The sequence below is a fragment of the Octopus sinensis genome, linkage group LG16 (genome assembly GCF_006345805.1).
Source record: "Octopus sinensis linkage group LG16, ASM634580v1, whole genome shotgun sequence".
In the NCBI taxonomy this organism is placed as follows: domain Eukaryota; kingdom Metazoa; phylum Mollusca; class Cephalopoda; order Octopoda; family Octopodidae; genus Octopus; species Octopus sinensis.
In genome coordinates, this window is record NC_043012.1 from 16,430,719 (window position 1) to 16,443,218 (window position 12,500).

The 12,500-nt window shown below is 33.0% G+C and overlaps 1 long non-coding RNA gene across 1 annotated transcript in view; it reads left to right on the plus strand.

The window, feature by feature from the left end:
- Nucleotides 1-4,930: 4,930 nt before the first annotated feature.
- Nucleotides 4,931-12,500, plus strand: part of LOC118766603 — a 15,976-nt gene continuing 8,406 nt past the window's right edge. Inside the window, exons 1-2 of the long non-coding RNA XR_005002543.1 lie at nt 4,931-5,091; nt 11,079-11,081. This is a non-coding gene — a long non-coding RNA (uncharacterized LOC118766603). The remainder of the gene's footprint in view (nt 5,092-11,078; nt 11,082-12,500) is intronic.

Sequence of the window (12,500 nt, forward strand, 5' to 3'; positions counted from 1 at the left end):
TTCCTTCAAACGGGAAGAAAGAACTATTTTCATCATACTTGTGGCTATGGTGAAAGAATGTATCTGGTGGACGCCTCTGAAAGGATTAGAGACAAACACTTTCATCTCTGGTTAATCTCTCATCAACTTCTTCAAGTGTCACTTGAAAAGGAAAGTGAGAGTAGAGAGGCAAGTTTTGTCTAGCGAATGTTTCAAAAAAAGATGGGTGAATGTAGCAAGGATGGCACGTATGAATGACGAAGCCACCTTGAGCACAATCCTATGAACCCGGAAAAATTTTAAATAGAGAGTTTCTTACTTGCAAATAAATGTGTTAACATATGACATTGATGACCGAGGTTACCGAGGTCTTTTTCGTAGGCTTTTCTTTCCACGGATAAACCTTATCTGCTTCCCCCTTTACATCATGACATTTCTGTAATACACGATCCCTATTGGTCGTTATTTTTCTTTTATCCTTTCTTATTTTCCCTTTTTTTTTCTTTTTACTATCCCTTTTGATCGAAAACCTACCCCACTTTTTTTCTCCTCAAAAAGAAAAGCTCTACTTTGTAATTTATCCCGTCTGTGTTCAGCCCTGTGTGGCTAATAAAGAAACATATCTATCTATTTATCTATCTATCTTTATATCTCTCTATCTCTCTATCTATCTGTCTATCTATTTATCTATCTACAAACATACAATTACAAGTTTATAGAGCTGTGTGTGTGTGTATGTATGTATGTTAATTTGGCTATATACGTATGCGTATATGTCATACCCTACCATGGGCCCTTAACTCCTTGATGGAGTCGTAGGGCCGTTTTCGTAGTAGTATACGGTTTCAACATAGTCGATTTCTTCAAGAAAGAGAGAAAGAAAGAGTTACAGAAAGAGAAGAATCGACGCCAGTGAATAACTGGTACTTTATTTATCGGCACCGCAAGAAGACAACGCAAAGTTGACTTAGGCATGGTTTCAACTTTGAGCACAGACAGCGGAACGATTATTCTAAAATATATATACCAGATGTTCTAACAACTGCTAATTTACCAGCGCCGCGCGTGACGTGTGTGGGTGCATACATGAATGTGTGTGTGTATATATATATATATATATATATATATTATATATATATATATATATATATATATTATATATATATATATATATATATATATATACATATATGTCTGTGTGTACGTGCGCGTGTGTGTGTCTCTGTGTGTCCGCGCACAAAAGACCATCCAATTTTTTGTCACTCATCTTTTTTCTACTTGACCAGTGCATAGGTAAGACACTCACTTCACAGCCCCAGTTTATCTTTTCACTTTTCATTCTTTTCTTTTCTTTTATCTTTCTTCCCTTCTATCCCATCTTTCTATCCTTCTCCTGAACCTTCTCGTTATACCTTTGGAACACAAGCACCACTATTTTCTTCCTTTTTTTTTTTCTTTTTGTCAGTTTCGTCATGTAGTGTCCCACATTTTGAAATTTGTATTTTTACTGCTTATAGTTCGCTCCGCAATTACTACATCTACGGACAGTCAAACACGAACACCATATATACATTCAAAAAATTTCCAACCACCCAACCCCAGCTAATATGAGGAACCTTGCATTCAGAATAAGTAAGAGGCTACCATATTTTCCGGCATACAAATCGAATTTTTGAAGACCAAAATTTTCAGCCTAAACGATAGAACGACTTACACACCAACACGACTTTGAAGGGCCAAAAATTCTACGTGAACAACAGCAGCAGAATTTGGAAAGATAGTGGCGAGGCTTGAATGTGTGCACTACATGTTTTCACTATATGCTACGTTAACTTGTCTGCCGAAAAATATGGTGTCTGATATATCAACGGATATAGACATACTGAAGAGCATTAAGGTAAAATACATCGAAATCACTCATACACGAAATGTTATGAGGACATTTGTAATTCAAAATTTTTCAAGGGTGTGTGTTAAATTATTAAATTTATCTACCCCTAGTGAACGGAAGATAAAACTGTCCCATCTGAAATTAGAACGCAACACGGCATAACTCCAAACTAGGAACTATAAAGCATCTAACCCAACCCACTTTGATTTTGGTTATATTTTGCTTGTTTTTTTTTTTTTTTCGTTATTTCCTTCCCGAAGTCTCCCATTCTAAAGGGGAAGGAAAATTATACATTCTACTTGATATTAGTTCACTGAAAGGAAGCTACCAGTTTGTTGTTAGGTGTATTCTAGGGAACTGATTCCAAACATTATCATTACAATTTTCAGCTATCAAATCACATTTTGGCACAATCCCTGGAATGTGAGATGCTGAGAGACATTCAGTGCCTTGGGTAAGTAACCGACGAAATCTCATCTCCCAACGTGGAGCCGTCAACAGTCATTATATCACATCCAAAAGTACAGCATTTCAAATTTTCTTCATTTTTGTCTCAAGTTCATTATTGCTTCATCATCTAAATATAGCAGGTGCATTCTTTAGCGTTTGAGTGTATCTGCTACAACATTCTTTAAAATCTTTCCGGCTTTATTTTATGTTCCCGAACAGCAAATTGCATACCATCAAACAGATAACAAACCTCTTCACCGTTCTGCGGTTGCTGCACTTGTTTTCATTTCCTCTAGATTGCTTTGAAATTCTAAACTTGGGGAGTTAGGCAAAGACATAGCTGTGCAGTTAAGAGGCTCATTTGCAGTCACAGGTTTCGTGTTCAGTCCCACTTTGCGGATCCTTAAGCAAGTGTTTCCCAGTGTTTTCTCTAATACCCACCAGGCCGCTAACTAATGTCTTGTGAATGAATTCGGTAGACGGACCCTGGAAGTCCAACACGGACCTAATAAGGTTCGAAAATTGATTGATTGTATGTAGGTATGTATCTGCGTGTATTTGTGTTTTCCCCTTAACAACCGTTTCTAGTTTGTTTACGTCCCCGCAACTTAGTGTTTCGGCAAAGAGACGGACAGTACCAGACTAAAAAAATACTGATGGCATTTTTCTGACTGAACTCCTCAATGCGATGCTCCAGCGTGGCCGCGGTTCAATGACTGAAGCACGTAAAAGATAAAAGATATGGCTAACAAAGACTTTAAAAGGATGGGTTGGATTAATAGAATCGGGGAGCGGGGTATCTGACAAAATTCCTTGTGATAGTTGTTCCGGTTCAAATAATACCGAGGTTAATTTTGGCGTTAATTTTTCTGAGATCTATAATTTTAAGGCACCAGTTAAATGCAAGCTCCATTTTATAGATTGCTAGGTTTTAGATGGGTTAGCAAGATTTGATAGAGCCCATATTAACGTCGTCCGACGATGGGGTTCCAGTGACTGTTGAAGGGACACACCAGTTGCAGTACGGTACCACTGCATCTATATTATCTAGCAGTATTATAGTATAACGTAGTCCAATACCGCTAACACTTACTCTCAACCATCCAAGCGTTCACATACACACATTTCCACTCTCTAAAAGTGGAATCTATTTGGAGAGATAACAATAGAAAAAAGACGGCAAGATTTCAACCGAAAACCGTCTTGCTCCATGGAAACCAAAGTTATTTATTCAGCCTGGAATTAATAGATGAAATAATGGATCTCAAGAGTGAATGAAAGGGGAAATACTTTGGCATTAAAGACATTTTTTTCTTTTTTCCTTTTTACGGAAAGAGAAAAATCTTTGCTCGATAGTTTTTCTATTTATTGAACAAGAAAACAGTGATTATTTATCGGATGTTCAAAGGCAAGCATAAAACATACAGCATAAAAAATATACCTCTTCAGTTCTTGTTAGTCATTCAGATCATGTTAAAGAAAGCTACTTCTATATGAAATCAATATTAGTAAATACATATTGTGATTAGAAACGTACAATTTGTACGAATCAGAAAGTCTTAAACAGAGGTACAGCAGTTGTGGCCTTAAGGTTGTAGGAGGCCTTTTAAAGTGCAGTCTTCCAGAAGACGTCTAACGTTTGAGGTAAAATCATTATCCTGTAATATCTTTTTGTTGATTTCATTTTATTTAAGCTGAATCTCTTCAATAAATTGTACTGGCTTAAAGTAATTATAATTGTATTTTAAACATAGAAATTCAAAGAAAATTTCCTAAAGCACAAAATTACGATATGGATTGCTTCTGCTGTAACTCTGCCTTTGTTACATTTGTCAAAATGTTTGAGTAAAGCGTCAGGAAAGGACATCGCGTAATATCGATGAATGCATTACAAAAAGTAGGAGTTACGTAATCACCTTCATTTGCATCGGGATTTTGCTATAAGAAGAAGTACACTCAGAGCCGAGTGTTTGAGCAGCATCCTACAGCTTTCTCGGAGCTGAATATCAGCGTAAACCTGATCCTGGTACGTTAAATATGATTTTTTTTCTTCAAGTACAAAACTTCTTTTAGCCGCAACATACACAAACCTATAAACACTAAAGCATTTTTCTGTACAAAAGACACGAACAAACATGTGACCCCTTTTTTTTTTCACTTCTCTCCTTTATATTTGTGTTCTATGTGAAACTTACCTTATGAATACGTGCATCAGGATATTTTCACAAACTATGATACGGAAACATTTATTCTCTGAAAACGAATTATTACATTTTCACAGTATTTCACACATACACCCACCCACCCACACACCACACACCCACACACACACACACACACACACATATATATATATATATATATATATATATATATATATATATATGTATATATATATATATATATATATATATGTATATATATGTATATATATATATAATATATATATATATATATATATAGTCAAAAAAGGGTAATAATATAGAGTACTACCAGTGGCCCAGCACAAAGGACGAATTAGTCATTAGACAAAATATTATTCATATAGAAATATAATTAAGGGCTCCTAGATAAGGATGCCAAGTGCTAGGGACACAAAAAAAGGGATAAACTTATCGAGAGTGAAAATCAAAAACATTTACCATTAACGATACATCCCGGACTGATCAGTTTCTACCTCTTTCTAGCAAACAGACAGAATATGTTTGCTAAGGCCGGTTTCATCAGCGAGAATCCTGAGTTAAATCGAGATGCGCAGCGTGTTAGACCATGTGTTGATCTAAACAACTTGCAGATCTTAACTTTTCAAATCTCTACGCAGACGCAAAATCTACCCGGTGATATAGGGCATGCCGGGAAAAAATTTTACGAATAAATCTATCAAGTAATATGTGAATATAGTCAAAAAAGGGTAATAATATAGATTACTACCAGTGGCCCAGCACAAAGGACGAATTAGTCATTAGACAAAATATTATTCATATATATATATATACCAGAGTAAGCACCTAATGTGAAACAAGGTGGAAAAAAGAGTACTCAAATACCAGAGGTAGAGTAATATGCTTTATTGAAAAGCAGCAGAAATATAACAAAAGTTGTTACTCAGCGTTACACGTTCTCGTTTGTCGGACAATTTTGTGATATATATACATCTATATATATATATATATATATATATATATATATTATATGTATGTATGTATGTATGTTTGTGTGTATGTACGTATATACATACATACATCAGTGGAACTGTCATAATACGCAAAACTTTCCAAAAATCTAGCATTTATATACATGTCTTTACATGCAAATATGTTTGAGTATACATGCATAAAACAAAACATGTAGTGACTGCAAATACTCACATTTATATACACGCATACATAATTACCCTATTGATGTTGTTGAAATTCCAATAAAGGAGCCGTGGGCGTTGGTTAGAAACTGACTCTTTCTCCATTGGCGAGAAATCTAGAAATAAAACTACATAATAACATACATATATAATAAATATAAAGCATGTCGTGTACAGAGATCGATGCAATCAAGTATATCCTCCCGACAGCACATGTATGGATTAACACCATTATTAAATGTCGATATTGGTATAATAAAATCGTATAAATTTAATTATTACGATGTGATTTACAAATTACCACTACACATGTCGAGAAGAGTCATGTGTGGAACGAATAGAAATCAGTTTTCAAATCGAATAATCAGAAAAATCGATATGTATGCATGTATATGTATCTATTAGTCTCTTGCAGGCATCCGTCGTCTCGAGAGACCATGGATCTGCGTCCGAAGAAATTGTGTCAATTGCTATATATATATAATATATATATATATATATATATGTATGTATGTATGTATGTATGTATGTATGTATGCATGTATGTATGTATGTATGTATTTATGTATGTATGTATATGTGTGTGTGTATATATATATATATATATATATTATATATATATATATATATATATTATATATATATATATATTATATATATATATATATATGTATGTATGTATGTATATATTTGAAATACACCGCCATCTTCAGTTGCAAAAATATTGATTTTCTTAAGTTTATTCTGCTACAATAATAGAAGCATGGGATTTTTTCATTCTCTATCTCTGAAGAAATATTTGCTAAAAATCATAGAGTATCTTGTCTGTTGAAAATCTATATTTTAAATTGATGTAATGCTTGTATTGGTCGATTAAATAGAGCCGCTTGAAACGGTCGTATTGCATTAATACCTTGACATCCTTGTTACTTATTTGCTATATTTATATATATATATACATACATACATACATACATACGTATTTCCACATAATACACAGACATACAGACAGACAGACAGACACACACACACACACACACACACACACTCACACACATACACACACACACAGATGTTCCAGTATAGGCATACTTCAGTAGTTAAAACCTGAGTGAAATGTAAAAACGCATGTCTGTGTTTGTGTGCATTTATGTATGTATGTATGTATGTATGTATGTAAGTATGTATGTATGTATGTATGTATGTATGTATGTATGTATGTATGAAAGTATGTATGTATGTATGTATGTATGTATGTATGTATGTATGTATGTATGTATGTATGTATGTATGTATCTATGTATGTATGCATCATCATTATCATCATCATTACTTAACGTTTACTCTTCAATGCTTGCATGGATCAGACAGAATTTTTTAAGCAGATTTTCTATGGCCGGGTACCCTTCCTATTGCCAACTTTCACCCGCTTCCAAAAAATACATTATTTCACCATTAGTCAGATATGTTTTTCATGGAAGACTGGAAACAAACATTGCTTCTATGACAGTTACACTCGCTGTCAACCATCGCACGATGTCAAGGCAAGAATACACACACACACGCGCACTCTCACACACACACACGCACTCTCACACACACACGCGCACATGCATAATACATACATACTGATATATATATATACTATATGTTATACACACACACACACACACACACACAATGGTCTTCTTCCATCTTTCGTCTGCAAAATCCACTCACAAGGCTTTGGTCGGCGTGAGACTATTGTAGAGAACACAAACTCAAGGACTCAGACATGAGTTGTCAGGCAAGAATTCCAAAATCAAGCATAGTCGCATTCTGAAGCGCTATCATTCGATAAGTTACATTCCAAAAACTAGCTTACGATCTCAATGAAGCTGACCCGGATCGTAGAGTAGAGTCTTGCGCAGGTTTACTTGGCAAAATATGTAGAAGATGCACACATTCTAATAACGAGCGTTTGGATTGATCATGTTACGTTTAAATCAATAAGCTCACTGAAGCTCCCCTTCTGCACCTACAGGATTCTTGAGAATCATAGAGGTGAATCATCCGTGTGGCTTATCATCAAAAGGATTAATTGGACCCTTCTTTTTTGACAGTACTCAGATTGGTTCGAGAAAACTTTGAATATGTAGAGTTTTATTTCCAGCAAGACACACTTCTAAAGTAATGAAATGGACGAGATTTTGTCAAATGGGGAGCTTGAACGAAGAAGTTCAGTACAACACTCCGCGTTCACCGGACCTCACGCCATTAAACTTTTTCTTATGGGAATACTTAAAAGTTGAAGAACACGGTAGAAAACCTGCAACAGTCGACAAACTGAGGGCAGCCATTGAATGAGAACGCGTTCAAATACCGAACAAAATGTTTCTTGATGTTAACAACTCCTTTGCTTCACGTTACCAGAAGTGTCCAAACCAGTAAGATCATCAATTTGAAAACTGGCATTCATAAAACAACTTATTTTTGTCGGCAGATTATATTGAGTCTTCAAAATGAAATGTATTTTAATAAACTCTGACTTTTTTTATCATTCTATATATGTAAACATTCTTTTTTTTTTTTGCTGTGGGGTCATCTTGTGTGTGTGTGTGTGTGTGTGTGTGTGTGTGTGTGTAACTATAAACTATAAAATTCGTTACAAAGACTGAGTAATTGATAGAGAGAGAGAGGAGTGACTTAGCGATAGATAGATAGAGAGAGAGAGAGACAGACAGACAGACAGACAGAGACAGATATTGAATTAATATAAAGTAAATACGGGAAAAGGAGAGAGAGAGAGAGAGAGAGAGAGAGAGAGAGAGAGAGAGAGATTACTGATGTTTCAGTCATGTTCAGTAATGTTCCGTAAATTTGTTTTGCAATAAAACAAATATGTAAAAGAAATATATTTACACAGGCATGTATGTATGTATGTTATGTTATGTATGTGTATGTGCGTGTGTATGTGTTATATATGTATGTTATGTATGTGTGTTATGTATATGTTGTGTATGTATGTTATGTATTTATGTATGTATGCATGCATACATGTATGTTATGTATGTATGTGCGTATGTATGTAGGAATGTTATATATGTATGTATGCGTGTATGCGTATGTGTATATATATATATATATATATATATGTGTGTGTGTGTTTCTGTATGTATGTATGTATGTATGTTATGTATGTGTGTATGTATGTATATATGTATGTATGTATGTATTTATGTATGTATGTATGTATGTATGCATGCATGTATGCGTGTGTATGCGTATGTATATATATATATATATATATATATATATATATATGTGTGTGTTTCTGTATGTATGTATGTATGTATGTATGCGTGTATGCGTATGTGTATATATATATATATATATATATATATGTATGTGTTTCTGTATGTATGTATGTATGTATGTATGTATATATGTATGTATGTATGTATGTATGTATGTATGTATGTATGTATGTATGTATGCGTGTATGCGTATGTATATATATATATGTATGTGTTTCTGTATGTATGTATGTATGTATGTATGTATGTATGTATGTATGTATGTATGCATGCATGTATGCGTGTGTATGTATGGGGTTACGTGCGTGCTGACTAAGTAGTCATGCAGCGGACGTTCCCTGCTGATAAATACGAAGATTTTCTAATCCCCTCCCAAACTGTAAACATGACAGGTCATATTTCTTCCGTATTAAAACCAACCCTAATTTGATAGAAGAGGTGGTGGGGAATGGGAATAGGGGCAATTAAGCAGGGTTGTATGACGAGCAAAAGTTCTCACTTTAATATTACTAAGAATCTCTGCGTTATGTTATGCCGCTTATGCCCTTGAGAAAAACAAAAATCAAAGCCTTACGTCTGTGCTGTGAACTACTGTTACTGGAAAGCCTTGAAGGAGATCGATTAGAGTAATCGATAGGAACGTTGGACAAACGGCAACATGTCCCGTGGGGCATTTAGTTGCAGCTATTTAAGTTCTGATTTCAACTTGTTATAGGTCAGCACTCCATTTCACCGAATCGCATTTTACAAGATTCTCTCCATCATTTACAAGTTTTCAACATCGGGTTTTAACACCAAAAGCTAGCAAGGCCAAGCTACTCCAGACTGATGAAGGACAATTACCCTGAAACTAGTCTCTGGTTGCTGGCATTGTTGAGTAGAGGTGCTTATCTCCCCTGTTTGAACTTAAGGACACAGAATGCTTGTGTCACGTAGCCATCTAGAAACTGTATTTCTTGGGGCTGAATAGCAGTAGCATTTTTCCATCTTGGGACTGCCAAAATAAGTTGGCAATAGACCACCACTTTATTCAGATAATTATTAATCAGGAAAATTAATTTTGTACAGAAAGGTTTATTATCCGTTATTTATTATGCTATCTCAGCTAGGCAGTGTCACGTTTTAGATAATTACTCGGACTGTGTGGCTTATGAAAACTTTTTGAGAGAAATTACTAAAACAAACAAAAAAAAACAACAAATATTACTCACGTGTTATATGTATGTGTGTGTATGTATGTATATATGTATGTATGTGTGCATGCATGTATGTACGCATACATGTATGTATGTATGTATGTATGTGTACATGCATGTATGCACGCATACATGTATGTATATGTATATGTGTGCATGCATGTATGTAAGCATATATGTATGTATGTATTATGTATGTATGCATGTATGTATGTATGCATGCATGCATGCATGTATGTATGTATGTATGTATGTATGTATGTATGTATGTATGTGTGTGTATGTATGTATGTATGTATGTATGTATGTATGTATGTATGTATGTATGCATACAAGTATGCACGCAAGCATATATAAATGTATGTATGTGTGCCTGCATGTATTCAAGCATACATGTATATATGTATGCATTACCTGATAAAGATCTTTGTTTTGTACTTTTTGTTTTTTTGTTAAAAGTGTTTAAAATGTAAATATTGTACGTGATTTAAATATTTTATTCCTAAGAAAAATTCAGACCCCTATAAACACCCAGTGCCCCCATGTCACGCTTTTGAGTTTTGAACTCTCCGTCGTGAGATCGCAACACCTTCGATAATATGCATTTATATGCACATATACACGTACACATCTATACACACATACACTGTTGGATGTGTGTACAAATGATTGTACGTATGTGTGTGCATATATTATGGTATGTGGTTTGTGCCTGATAAATATGTTTGAGGCATTTCTCAACATATAAAACTATTAGTAGCACATTAAAACGAGTCTAGGACATTAACCCCATGGACAATAACACCCCCGCCCCCAGGACAATTATGCCTGAAGACAACAGATGATGATTTAAAACTTCTTAGTATATTGGAGAGAGGGTAATTACCCGAGAGGGGGTATTGTTCTAGCGGGTAGTTGTCGTCGGGGGGGATTTGTCTTATGGAGGGTAATTGTCGTGATACGCATAAAAGCGTGTCGATTAAATAGCATTTATCTCTCACCAGATGCAGTAATTGTTGACCTTACCATAACGGAACAGTACATTATATATATATATATATATATTATATTAAATTAGAGATAAAACCACTATAAGGCAAATCAATACATAAAATTAATTTAAAAGTTAAAAATAAAAAATTATTTAAATAATTTAAACTTATAAATTTTATATATACATACAAATATATATATATATATGTATATTTTTATATTTATATATTATTTTATTTATTAATTAATTAATTTTTTTTTTTAATATATCTAAAGTATTAAAAGTTTAATAAAAGATAAAGAGTAAAACACTACGATCGTTTCATGGCTGTACCAATTCGAATAACAATAATTTAAATTCAATTAATAATTCGAGTTATGGTTACAGTCAATCTTTAGGTTAATTGAAATATTTTTAAAATAATCAGAAATATTTAAACAATATTTTTAAGATATAAATAATATAATTATTTTACTTATAATAAACTCTATTATCAAACTAGAAACTTAAAACTTAACAATTATGATTATATCAAAATCGATTATAATGTTAAATATTAATTTTAATTTATAAGTAGGAAACCCACCAATAATCTAATATCGGTATTAATCTATATCTAATTACATAAATATTTAAAATGACTAATATATATAAATTATCAATGAAAATATATAAATGTATATAAATATTATATTAAGATCTAAATAATCTCTATAAATAAATATATATGCACATATAATAAAGACCTAAAATTAATTTTTCATATTTAAAGATGAAATAGCTAATTTCAAAAATACAAACAAACAACTTAAACGAACTTCGGAAATCTTATCTAAAATACTTATAAAAATAATCATTCGTAGTTATATAGTATCGAATAAATACTATAAATACTATAAATATAATTATCAATGGAATAACTAACGAATATCAATTTAAAAACAATAACTAAGTTATGCTATTAAGTTAGACATGGCCTGGACCAATCTTTAGTCGAAACATATCTAAGTTTATCAAAGTTTATCTAATTTTAATTATAAGAAATACTATTAATACATGTATATACAAAAGCCTAACTTTAGACACCTCGTATACTTGCTATCAAACAACAAATCTATCGCTAAGTAGTATCTTACGAATAAACTTAAATTTAATATCTAATAATATAGAAAATTACGATAATTAGATCATCACATAAACAATGATATTTACATAAGGAAAATATTATTACACCAAAGACTTATAAAATATTAAAATTTACAATTTAAAGATCTTAAATATAAATAAATACTTATCTTAGCGAGGTTTTGTAATGAACTAAAATTTTGAATCGGAA